Genomic DNA, 14143 nt, shown 5'->3' on the forward strand with positions numbered 1-14143 from the left:
GATACGCAGGCCATGTATGTGGATGCCTCCGCGTCATTTTGAAGCTGTGCCGACTGCACAATCCTAACATGTTGCGTTTGTTGCAGGTCAGCGCAGCATCAAGACGATGCATGCGGAGGCATCCGCATACATCCGCATGGCCTGCATACCCAATGTTAAAGATAGCGTACGCAGGACGCATGCAGCCGTAGGCGGAGCTGAAGGAAGAGGCGCTGCAGAGGGCGGGGCTTCACAGAGGAAGTCCGCAGCCCTGTCGAACGCTAGTGTGGAACTAGCCTTAGAACTATGGAGATAGCGCTATTTTTCTGTATAATGGGTCATGGCGCCGAGGCCCTAATATTTCTGTACAGGGGTCTCTGGAGAGATAAACTCACCACAGCATTCTGGATTGGAGGAAGGGAAAAAGGGATTGGGAGATATTTTATTGCAATTTCCATTAAAATAACTGTTTAAAAAAGGGGGTTCATTTTGTGCTCTCAAATGTTTCCAAAGTATTTAAAATCATTGGAAATGCATTCAAGGACCTTATGTGGAGAGGTAAAGAGCCAAAGCTAAAGAGCCTTCATCTCCAAAAAAGGAGGATTGCCAAGTCAGAATGTCCTTAACTATTTTCAGATTGCGAGTTAAAAAGAAGAGGGAGGTGAAAATTTCGGGTTTTGTTTTGGGGTGGAGGAAATGGTTGCAATATTTGTCCATATGATGTATATATATAATTATATACACATGTGAAATATTGACTGCACATTGAATATTGCTTTTATTTTTTAGATGAAAGATATTAGCAACTGCCTATATTTCATCAGTTGTGTTGTGCAGAAGTCTGGTGGATACATAGCTGATAGTCTTACTGACTAGACCGTTAGAATTTGTATTATGGCAAGAAAAAAGCAGCTAAGTAAAGAATAATAATAATAATAATAATAATTTTTATTTATATAGCGCCAACATATTCCGCAGCGCTTTACAAATTATAGAGGGGACTTGTACAGACAATAGACATTACAGCATAACAGAAATACAGTTCAAAACAGATACCAGGAGGAATGAGGGCCCTGCCCGCAAGCTTACAAACTATGGGGAAAAGGGGAGACACGAGAGGTGGATGGTAACAATTGCTTTAGTTATTCGGACCAGCTATAGTGTAAGGCTCGGGTGTTCATGTAAAGCTGCATGAACCAGTATGTAGCAGTACAGACACAGAGGGCTAATACTGCATAAAGTGTATGAGAACATGATGCGAGGAACCTACAGGGATCGTTAGGTTAATGCATTGAGGCGGTAGGCCAGTCTGAACAAATGAGTTTTTAGGGTACGCTTAAAACTGTGGGGATTGGGGATTAATCGTATTAACCTAGGTAGTGCATTCCAAAAAATCGGCGCAGCACGTGTAAAGTCTTGGAGACGGGAGTGGGAGGTTCTGATTATTGAGGATGCTAACCTGAGGTCATTAGCGGAGCGGAGGGCACGGGTAGGGTGGTAGACTGAGACCAGGGAGGAGATGTAGGGTGGTGCTGAGCCATGGAGTGCTTTGTGGATGAGGGTAGTAGTTTTGTACTGGATTCTGGAGTGGATGGGTAGCCAGTGTAATGACTGGCACAGGGTAGAGGCATCGGTGTAACGGTTGGTGAGGAATATGATCCTGGCTGCAGCATTCAGGACAGATTGGAGCGGGGAGAGTTTTGCAAGAGGGAGGCCGATTAGTAGAGAGTTACAATAGTCCAGACGAGAATGAATAAGTGAAACAGTAAGAGTTTTTGCAGAGTCGAAAGTAAGAAAAGGGCGAATTCTAGAAATGTTTTTGAGATGCAGGTAAGAAGAGCGAGCCAGTGATCGGATGTAGGGGGTGAATGAAAGGTCAGAATCAAGGATGACCCCAAGGCAGCGGGCTTGTTGCTTTGGAGTAATGGTGGAACCGCACACGGAGATGGCAATGTCAGGCAAAGGTAGGTTAGTAGAGGGAGAGAACACGAGGAGTTCAGTTTTTGACAGGTTTAGTTTCAGATAGAGGGAGGACATGTTAGAGACAGCGGTAAGACAATCACTGGTGTAAAAAAAAAAAGTGTTCATCATTACTTTAAGAAATGAAGGTCAGTCAGCAAGCGCTACAAAGAAACTGGCTCACATGAGGACCGCCCCAGGAAAGGAAGACCAAGAGTCACCTCTGCTTCTGAGGATAAGTTTATCCGAGTCACCAGCCTCAGAAATCGCAGGTTAACAGCAGCTCAGATTAGAGACCAGGTCAATGCCACACAGAGTTCTAACAGCAGATACATCTCTACAACAACTGTTAAGAGGAGACTTTGTGCAGCAGGCCTTCATGGTAAAATAGCTGCTAGGAAACCTCTGCTAAGGACATGCAACAAGCAGAAGAGACTTGTTTGGGCTAAAGAACACAAGGAGTGGACAATAGACCAGTGGAAATCTGAGCTTTGGTCTGATGAATCCAAATTTGAGATCTTTGGTTCCAACCACCGTGTCTTTGTGCGATGCAGAAAAGCTGAACGGATGGACTCTACATGCCTGGTTCCCACCGTGAAGCATGGAGGTGTGATGGTGTGGGCGTGCTTTGCTGGTAACACTGTTGGGGATTTTTTCAAAATTGAAGGCATACTGAACCAGCAGGGCTACCAGAGCATCTTGCAGCGGCATGCTATTCCATCCAGTTTGCGTGTAGTTGGACCATCATTTATTTTTCAACAGGACAATGACCCCAAACACACCTCCAGGCTGTGTAAGGGCTAATTGACCAAGAAGGAGAGTGATGGGGTGCTACGCCAGATGACCTGGCATCCACAGTCACCAGACCTGAACCTAATTGAGATGGTTTGGGGTGAGCTGGACCGCAGAGTGAAGGCAAAAGGGCCAACAAGTGCTAAGCATCTCTGGGAACTCCTTCAAGATTGTTGGAAAACCATTCCCGGTGACTACCTCTTGAAGCTCATCAAGAGAATGCCAAGAGTGTGCAAAGCAGTCATCGAAGCAAAAGGTGGCTACTTTGAAGAACCTAGACTATAAGACATAATTTCAGTTGTTTCACACTTTTTTGTTAAGTATATAATTCCACATGTGTTAATTCATAGTTTTGATGCCTTCAGTGTGAATGTACAATTTTCATAGTCATGAAAATACAGAAAAATCTTTAAATGAGAAGGTGTGTCCAAACTTTTGGTCTGTACTGTAGTTTATTTTTTATTGAAGTGGTGAAAATTTTTTAGAAATTTGTATGAAAAAAGTTTTTTTGAGACCTGTAGCATCTCCATTTTTAGGGATTTTGGGGCTGGGTGATCACTTAGTTTTTGCACCCAGATTTGATATTTTTATTGATACCATTTTGGAATAGATACAATATTTTGATCCCCACTTATTGCAATGTTGCGGCAGAGTCAAAGAGGGACTTATCTTGTTGTAGATGCAAAGATGGTGGACAATGGCTCCCGGTTTGCAGCAAATGGGCATCATTCCCACGCTGTTCTTTGCCTCTATGATAAGATTAGTCCCTCTTTGATATAGGGCTATACCAGTATGTTGTTTTGAGGAACCAAACAATGGGGAAACGCCTCGAGATTATACATCCAGGATTTATTTGTATACTTGGCATGGGACATATGAATCTTAAATTACCTGGTGTCCTTTAGGGATATGTGCAATAGAAATCCGGTCACAAGTGAGAATTGGTCACTCTTGAAATATAATCCCATTTAGGGTGTATACATCTGAAACATTGTTTATGTACCAGGTTAGACGCATAGTGGGGATATGTGCAATTCAGGTGTGGAATTCAGCCAGTATTTAAAGGGCAAACTCTTGAATGCAGAAAAATGTCTGAGGTGGTGTCTATTATCTTGGTGTAAAGCATTAAAACAGCCCCTGTCACGTTTACTATAGGAGAGAATTTGGAAAGAAGATATACCCCCTTCTTTTTTCTGGATTTCAAACATTGTGGTATTATCTATTTTTCATTTGTTGACACCAAAAACCATCCCCTTTGATATCTGGGATTACGTGCAATATCTGCCTGTACCCTTGAATCTCTTTTCTGAATTGTCTGTTTTTGCTGGCTTAAACACTCTGATTTATTTCTCATACCATATGGTATATCAGAAGTAGGGTATCTCGTTGAGCTGATTACATATGGTACTTTACTGAAAACCTTTGCACCCCATTTACGGTATGTTGATAGAGGCATTTAGGGAGAGCGAGAGATAGCTGCTGATGAGTGGGGGCACCATTGCGCAGGATTGAGCGTACCAATCTCTACTGGTAGGTAGGAAGACAATAGCTATATAATAGGCATTGCTCTCTCCTGATCCCTTCACTCATATTATTTAAATGGAACCTGTCACCCCGTTTTTTCAGATTGAGCTATAAATACTGTTAAATAGGGCCTGCGCTGTGCGTTACTATAGTGTATGTAGTGTACCCTGATTCCCCATGTATGCTGAGAAATACATTACCAAAGTCGCCGTTTTCGCCTGTCAATCAGGCTGGTCTGGTCAGGTGGGCGTGTTCACAGCGCTCTTTTCTTCCCCAGCTTTCCGTTGGTGGCGTAGTGGTGTGCGCATGTCCAAGGTCCGAATTCCCTGCGCCCACGTGAAGACACAGCGCGCGATCTGCGCTGTCATCCCTTTCATCGGTGGGGGCGGCCATCTTCCTGGGGCCGCGCGTGCGCAGATGGAGTGCTCTGCTGCACGGGGCTTCAGGAAAATGGCCGCGGGATGCCGCGCGTGCGTACAAGAGATCGCGGCGGCCATTTTCCCAAAGCCGAGATGCAAACTCGGCTTTGGGAAAATGACCGCCGCGATCTCTTGTGCGCACGCGCGGCATCCCGCGGCCATTTTCCTGAAGCCCCGTGCAGCAGAGCACTCCATCTGCGCACGCGCGGCCCCAGGAAGATGGCCGCCCCCACCGATGAAAGGGATGACAGCGCAGATCGCGCGCTGTGTCTTCACGTGGGCGCAGGGAATTCGGACCTTGGACATGCGCACACCACTACGCCACCAACGGAAAGCTGGGGAAGAAAAGAGCGCTGTGAACACGCCCACCTGACCAGACCAGCCTGATTGACAGGCGAAAACGGCGACTTTGGTAATGTATTTCTCAGCATACATGGGGAATCAGGGTACACTACATACACTATAGTAACGCACAGCGCAGGCCCTATTTAACAGTATTTATAGCTCAATCTGAAAAAACGGGGTGACAGGTTCCCTTTAATACAGACTTTGTGTTGGGGTGAAATTTTTTGTGGTGCTATTATGCACATTTTTTTTAGAGTATTAAAAGTTAAGTTTTATTAAGTGGTATTTATAATTTGGTGCTATTGGGTGAATTTGTTTCTCCTTGGTACTTAATATTTGATTACGGTGATTCAATGTTGGGGCAGACATAACAATTCTGGCGTTTCAATTCTCTTTCTCACTACGCAGTAAACCAATCGGATGGAATTATTTTATATTTTGATAGATCGGACAATTCTAAATGCAGCAATATCAAAAATGTGTATTTTTTATTTTATTTTTCAAGGGGGTAAAAAAGGGGTAATTTGAAACTTTATTTTTTTTAGTACCTTTAGAAGACTTTGCAAATCCCTTCACTGGCTCCCAATTTCCCAGCATATCCAGTTTAAACTACTAACACTGACCTACAAAGCCATCCATAACCTTTCCCCTCTGTATATTTCTGAACTAATCTCCCAATATGTTCCCTCACGTAATCTCCGGTCATCCCAAGACCTCCTCCTCTCCTCTACACTTATTTGTTCCTCACCCAATCACCTCCAAGATTTCTCCCGACTATCCCCCATCCTTTGGAGTTCTGTGCCCCAAACATCCGATTATTCACCACATTTGGATCCTTCAGACGGAACCTGAAAACCCATCTCTTCAAAAAACAACCTGTAATGACCACGCTGCCACCTCAACATCAACGGAGCTACTGAAAACTCCAACCTATTGTCTCTTTCTCCATAATCCTGTAGAATGTAAGCCCACAAGGGCAGGGTCCTCGCCCCTCTGTAACAGTCTGTCATTGTTAGTTTGTTTTCTGTAAGTGATGTTTGTATTTTGATGTAACCCATTCTCATTTACAGCACCATGGAATCAATCGTGCTCTATAAATAAATAATAATGTCTTGAAGCTGCGATAGTCTGATCCCTTGTGCTACACATAGCAATGCTGCCTGTAGCTTGCTGGCAAAGTCCTCTCCCTCCTGTCTTCAGACAGGTACCTGTAAGGCGGGCAGCTTGAGCCATTTTATAGGGTCTCTATCCTGACCCGGGCTCTTTAGGTGCTGCTTCGCCTCCAGGCGTGGTGTGGGCAATTCACATACAGTTCTATGCCCTCCAGTTCTGCTATGTGTCCTAGAGTACAACACAGCCTCGGGCTCCTGTTGCCCGGTTCCTGCGCTTCGGCTCTGAGGGTGTCCGATCACAGTTCCCCTCTAAGCCCTTTTCCACTCCTGTGCTCCTTTCCTCAGATGCTTCACTACATTCAACAGCTCGGGTTCACTTCCTTTCCTGGAGCTGCAGCTGCATGGCTCCGTTGTCTGCTTTCTGTTCCAGACTTCCTTCTCTCCCCACTGTCTCTCACCAACTGCCTTCTCTCTTTTTTTTCTCCAACAGACTAACTCCTCCTCCTGACCAGGATATATCTATCTGAGGGAAGCTCCAACGAATCCGGGTCCTGAGCTCCCCCTTCTGGCCTGGATTCAGAATGTGTTAAATGTGGGTGCGTTACCTGGTAAAGAGAATCCTTCTTGCCTCCAAGCATGATATCGCCCTCCTCGAAAGGAAGGCAACATCATTGTAACAACCGGTTACCTGGGGTGTTACACACACAACTCTGCTGCATAGATAGTGCACGCACACTAATCTCTGCTACACATGTATATTTTATATACACACATAGCTCTGCTACACATGCATATTTACTTACACACACAGGTCTGCTACTCACGCACATTTACATTCATAAACACACAGCTCTACTACACACGCACATTTACATACACACACACCTCTGCCACACATGCGCATTTACATACTCACAGCTCTACTACAGATGCACATTTGCATACACATACACTGTATATGCATTACCCCATTTTGCAGCTCCTTCCAGGTCATGTGATTGATTACATGATCTGAACGGTCCTTGAGCTAGTTTGGTGGAAGGTTCTTCAGTTGCTCACTCAGGACATGCAGCCTCTGTGCAGGTCCCTGTACTTTCTTCTCTTGCTCTGCACCAATCAGATAAGTGTGGGGCTAGAGGAGAGAGCAGTTTTCTCTATAATAAGAAGCTGCATCCATATTATCTACTATATAATTGTCTAAGGGTCACTTCCGTCTTTCTGTCTGTCTGACCTTCTGTCTGTCACGGATATTCATTGGTCGTGGCCTCTGTCTGTCATGGAAATTCCTCAAGGGCCGCAAACCATGCGTGTTTTCAAGATTTCCTTAGCTTTGCACAAGGTGCTGTAATCATTATGTGTGTAGGCGATTAAATTATCACTTGTGCAGTACAAGGAAATCCTGAAAACATGACCTGTTTGCAGCCCTTGAGGAATGCAGTTTGACACCCCTGTTCCAGATAAAGGGACACTGTCCCTCATAAAGGGACAGTAGTCAGAATTGTAAAAATTGGCCCGGTTATTAATGTGCAAACCACCCTTGGGGTTTAAGGGGTTAATAAAATGAGTTTCCAAATGAATTGAAAATCTAGTCCGGCCATTGACAAGGTTCGAAAAAATTTTTTTTATTTGACTCAAATAATAATGTTAAAAATAATAAAAAATCGTTATATACTCACCGTCCGTCGGCCCCTCGGATCCACAACAGGCCTTTCCCGCTCGCGACGCTCCGGTAACCGGTCCATGCTGCGATCTCGCGAGATGACGACGAACGGTCTCGCGAGACCGTTTCATCATCATCTCGCGAGACCACAATTCACTCTTGAGACCGGAGCGCGCAAGGAGCATCGGTAACCGCTTTGCTTGGATCCGGGGGCTCCGGAAGCTGTGTATATAACTATTTTTTATTTTAATTCTTTTTTTAAATAGGGATATGATGCCCGCATTGCTATATACTACGTGGGCTGTGCAATATACTACGTGGCTGGGCAATACACTACGTGACTGGGCAATATATTACGTGGCTGGGCAATATACTACATCACTGGGCAATATACTACGTGACTGAGCAATATACTACGTTACTGGGCAATATACGTGACTGGGCGATATACTACGTGGCTGGGCAATATAGTACATGACTGGGCAATATACTACGTGACTGGGCAATATACTACGTGACTGGGCAATATACTATGTGACTGGGCAATATACTACGTGGCTGGGCAATATAGTACGTGGCTAGGCAATATACTACGTGACTGGGCAATATACTACGCCGCTGGGCAATATACTACGTCACTGGGCAATATACTACGTCACTGGGCAATATACTACGTCGCTGAGCAATATACTATGTGGCTGGGCAATATACTACGTCACTGGGCAAAATACTACGTGACTGAGCAATATACTACGTGACTGGGCAATATACTACGTGACTGGGCAATATACTACGTCACTGGGCAATATACTACGTCACTGGGCAATATACTACGTCACTGGGCAATATACTACGTCGCTGAGCAATATACTACGTGGCTGGGCAATATACTACGTCACTGGGCAAAATACTACGTGACTCAGCAATATACTACGTGACTGGGCAATATACTACGTGACTGGGCAATATACTACGTAACTGGGCAATATACTACGTGGCTGGGCAATATAGTACGTGGCTAGGCAATATACTACGTGACTGGGCAATATACTACGTGGCTGGGCAATATACTACGTGGCTGGGCAATATACTATGTCACTGGGTAATATACTACGTGGCTGGGCAATATACTACATGGCTGGGCAATATACTACATGGCTGGGCAATATACTACGTGTCTGGGCAATATACTACGTGGGCTGTGCTATATACTAAGTGGACATGTATATTCTAGAATACCGGATGCGTTAGAATCGGGCCACCATCTAGTAAAGCATATTCACTTAATAGCAAGATGTTTTTCATGTTAAAAGTGTGTCATATAGTCTGAAAAATACAGTACTTTTTAAAGTACAGTACGTTTTAAAGTAATTACCCTTTCTCATTTAATTATATGACTGTCTGCTATATGATTTTTTTTGTAAAAATATAATTTCTCTGTGTGATGGTAAATAAAATATGATACTCCAGTAATTCATTATTCAAATTCTAGATATGAAAATGGCTTCTCCCTGTGTGGAATTTTTTATGTTAAAGAAGGTAAAATTTCTTAACATGCTGAACATGAATATTGTTTCTCCACCGAGTGAGCTTTCTGATGAGCAACAATAAATGATTTATGTGCAAAATATTTCCCACATTAGGAGCATGAAAAAGGCTTCTGCAATTGTTATCATCCACCTCTCGTGTCTCCCCTTTTCCTCATAGTTTGTAAGCTTGCGAGCAGGGCCCTCACTCCTCCTGGTATCTGTATTGAACTATATTTCTGTTATGCTGTAATGTCTATTGTCTGTACAATTCCCGTCTATAATTTGTAAAGCGCTGCGGAATATGTTGGCGCTATATACATAAAAATTATTATTATTATTATTATTCTCCCCTGTGTGATTTCTCTGCTGTATATCAATATAGAATTTCCAGTTAAAATGTTTCCTACATTCTGAACAGTAAAAAGACTTCTTCAATGCTTGACTTCTCAGGTGTCTAACAAGGCATAATGCAACTTTTATAGCATTTTCTTTATTCTGAATATGAAAAAGGCTTCTCCCCTGTATGAGTTCCCTGGTGAATAACAAGAGATGATTTATGTGCAAAACATTTCCCACATTCTGAACATGAAAAAGGTTTCTCCCCTGTGTGACTTCTCTGGTGTTTAACCATATTTGATTTATCTGCAAAACATTTACCACATTCTGAACATGAAAAAGGCTTCTCCCTTCTGTGAGATCTCTTGTGTGTAACAAGAGATGATTTATGTGCAAAACATTTATCACATTCTGAACATGAAAAAGGCTTCTCCCCTGTGTGAGTTCTCTGGTGTGAAATAAGAGCTGATTTATCTACAAAACATTTCTCACATTCTAAACATGATAAAGGCCTTTCTCCTGTGTGAGTTCTCTGGTGTGTAACCAAATCAGATTTCTGGTTAAAACATTTCCCACATTCTGAACATAAATATGGCTTTTCTCCTGTGTGAGTTCTCTGGTGTTTAACAAAAAATGATTTATCTGCAAAACATTTCCCACATTCTGAACATGAAAAAGGCTTCTCCCCTGTATGAGTTCTCTGGTGTGAAACAAGAGATGATTTATCTGTAAAACCTTTCCTGCATTCTATACATAAATAAGGCTTCTCCCCTGTGTGGGTTCTCTGATGACTAACAAGAATCGATTTCCGGTTAAAACATTTTCCACATTCTGAACATAAAAAAGGCTTCTCCCCTGTGTGAGTCCTCTGGTGTGTAACCAAATCTGATTTCTGGTTAAAACATTTCCCACATTCTGAACATGAAAATGGCTTCTCCCCTGTATGAATTCTCTCATGCCTAACAAGATCTGATTTCTGGTTAAAACATTTCCCACACATGGAACAAGAAAATCTATTCTCCGATGTGTGAATTTTTTTACGTTTAAGAAAGGACGTTTCAAGGGGAAAACTATTTCCATATTCTGAACTTGAAAATGGCTTATCTTCTTTAACAGCAGTTTGTCTTTTAATGCTTATTTTGTGACTTTCATTTTCCTTTGTGGTCGGTAATGAATCAGAAAACAGGACCTGTTCCCAAAGATCAGTTGAGAGAAGTTTGCTGTGAAGGGATGATGGTATAGCTGGAGTAATGGCATTCACTTCAATTGTATACGGTGGGATCTCAAAATCATCCGATTTAAAAACTGAACATGTCAGCTGTCCTTCTGATCTTCTGGTACAGTCATCTGCCAAGAATAAAACCAAGTATTATTTTGAATAAAATATCCTTGAATTTTATATTTTTGAATGTTCCTACTTACAATGTAATTAGAAATGGCAAATTATGTAGAAACATTGAATTATTCACCAAGACAATGACAGATCAGAGAAAATCTTATAGGATGAACCAGTCGAGCCTCCCAAATATTGGAATACAAAGCCACCCAAAAATTGCTAAGTAGGTGAAAATGATACCGATAAAAACTTCTACTCATCCCACTAAAAACAAGTCTTTACTCAGGTCCATCATCTGTCAATGGAAAAAACAAATATCAGTGGCACAAAGGCTCCTGAAAAACAAAATTGCTTCCTTAAATCAATCCAACACTATCTACTCTCCCAAAGTCAAATCTCCCCCTCGCTTTGGAGCCTTGCAGTGTGCCCAAACTTCATTTAGCATCCGTGTATTTGGCATTGCTGTATTGATAAGAACCCACTTAATGTGCGGTGTTTCTCCTTTAGCTCAATCTGGGCACTATGTGTTGGGTAATAAAATCCAAGAAGTATAGTTTCTCCTTGCGGAGATTGACATGCTAAGCATGCCGAGATGAGGAGACTTAAAGCCGCAATGCTCCTCTGGGAAATATGCTAATTATGCAAATTGTCTCTTCAGAGAGGAAGAGAACTAGAACTCTAGTGCCAGCCAAGCCATATCTCCACTTTGCACTGAAGAGGGGCAGTACCCAGAAACACAGTGTCTGAATATTGAGATTCTGGTTTGGCTATTATTCTAAGGCATGTGACAAGGCTCGTTAAAGGGTCGACATTGACTTGTAGAATTGCTACCTTCCAATAGGTGGCACTAGAGTTCTAGTTGTCTTCCTCTCTGAAGAGACAATTTGCATAATTAGCATATTTCCTAGAGGAGCATTGCAGCTTTAAGTCTCCTCATCTCGGCATGCTTAGCATGTCAATCTCCGCAAGGAGAAATAATACTTCTTGGATATCGGTCAAACACCTCTTATACAGCCAAACCAGATCTCCACTTTGCACTGACGAGGGGCAGTACCCCGAAAAACAGTGTCTGCAAATTGAGATTCTGGTTTTTGCTATTATTCTAAGTCATGTGACAAGGCTCGTTAAAAAGTCGACATTGACTTGTAGGATTGCTACCTTCCAATAGGTAGCACTAGAGTTCTAGTTCTCTCCCTCTCTGAAGAGACAATTTGCATAATTAGGGTAATAAAATGGCACATTTGCAACTTTCACTCTCCAAGATCCAGTGAACACTAATATTCAGGAAAACACTGTGGACTCTAAATAGTCACTACTCCTATAAATCAATTCACTGAGGGTTATAATTTCCAAAATGGAGTCACTTTATGGGTGTGTGTGCAGTCCAGCCAAAGCAATTACATCCCTGACTCAGTCAATTGGTAAGCACCACACCCTAATACAGCTCAAAGCTTATTGCTCGAAGCAGCTAGATACAGTCTTATTCTCCTCAGTTTCAGTCCTGTGTGCTCAGCTCCCAACTTGTATATTTTTCCCCCTTTTGTGAACCTGGATGGCTTATTGATTACTCTTGCATCTACTGATTTTATATTTTCTCTGCACTTCTGACCTGGCTAAGTGACAATTCTTCTTGCCATCTCGAACCTTTCAACAGCAACTTACTCTGTGGCACAAGCCTAGAAGTCCATGTGTAACTCCAGACCCATAAATATGAGTTAAAGGATGAATGGAAATGAAAGCTGCAATCTGGAAAGTGGTGTAGATAGTGCCATACTTCGTTCATGGTAGCCATCTTTGAGCTGCCACTTGACCTAGAACAGTGCCCCCATTACATCGTGCCTGCAGACTATTCCAGCAAAATCTCTGTTCCAATAAATAAATGGCACTCCTTCCCTTCTGAATCCTGCCATGTTCCCAGACAATATTGTACAACCGTACATAGGGTATTGTTGGATTCAGAAGTTGGAAAATAATTTATAAAGGTCCATTTTTTCTCTTGTGAAAATGAAAAAATTGGGGCTATATATATAAAAAAAAATTTACATTCCACTTTGTTATGAAGAATGCAAATTTCTAGAATCAGGGCCCTCAAAGTAATTTCAAATGTGATTTGTTATCCAATGAATAGGTTTTGTAAATGTAACTGAACATAAAGACTTTTTGCTCAATTTGTAAGTCTTCTATCAACCTAAAATTAAATGTTGAAAAAAATAAAATAAGATATTGGAAAAATGCTGCCAACTTACAGTTAAATACAGCAAATGCCATTTATTAATAGGAATGAGTGAACCTGAACCAGAAAGCATGGGGTTGTAACTGGACATCTAGTATCCGGTACCGAACAAGGACATTTTACTCTATGTCCAGTTTCCTGTTTGGGTTCATTAGTCTAATAAAGCTTGTTGAAAAGCTGTAGCGCAGCCAAATCAACAAGCTTTTAGACTATTGGAACTTCTGGAGTTTTCAACCTGGATGGTGCCAAGATGTGATCATCCATGCTGAGAACCACTGGTGAATGAGATGTTGCGAGTGCAGCGTCAGTGACCGGGGGTGACGTCATAGAAGTTACATCTGGTCACTGAGGCTCCGTTCCCAGCTGGGCTAAACTGCAGTGACTTCGGTGAGATCCCCGCTAGCACCGTGAGCTGCTGCCTGCGGTCTCTTTTATAACTTAAATGCAACTCTCATGATTCTCCCCTGCTCACGCCGATCGCCGGCAGAGCTGGGGAGAATGATGAGAGCCGTGTTGAGCACCCAGTGCCGGGGAACAGCGCTTAATATAAAGCTTCTTCCCCAGCGCTGATGCATGTCACCTGGATGTCATCCATGTGTGTTATGCGTATGTATGTGTGCGGGACATTTTGTGGCCTGTGCTGACATTAAAAAAACGGACATGTCAGTGTGTTTTGCCCACGGACACACGGTCCGTGGAAACACACTGACATGTGCACAGACCCATTCGCTTGAATAGGCAAATAGCGCTCCGTTCCTCACGAATCTCTCCGTATGGCTAAGTAGTACTGTACAGTCACATATGGGATATTGTCACGTTCAGCAGAAACTGTGGGACAAATTTTGGTGCCATTTTTACCTACTTCTTGTGTGAAAATGTAAAATCTTTGGCTAAAACAAAATTTGGGTGGTAAAAATGT

At 42.6% G+C, this 14143-nt stretch overlaps 1 pseudogene; it reads right to left on the bottom strand.

Annotated features, from left to right (window-relative positions):
• Nucleotides 1-9372: 9372 nt before the first annotated feature.
• LOC138666521 (zinc finger protein 268-like) overlaps nt 9373-14143 on the bottom strand; it is a 171996-nt pseudogene continuing 167225 nt past the window's right edge.

This window comes from Ranitomeya imitator, chromosome 2, assembly GCF_032444005.1.
Source record: "Ranitomeya imitator isolate aRanImi1 chromosome 2, aRanImi1.pri, whole genome shotgun sequence".
NCBI lineage: Eukaryota > Metazoa > Chordata > Amphibia > Anura > Dendrobatidae > Ranitomeya > Ranitomeya imitator.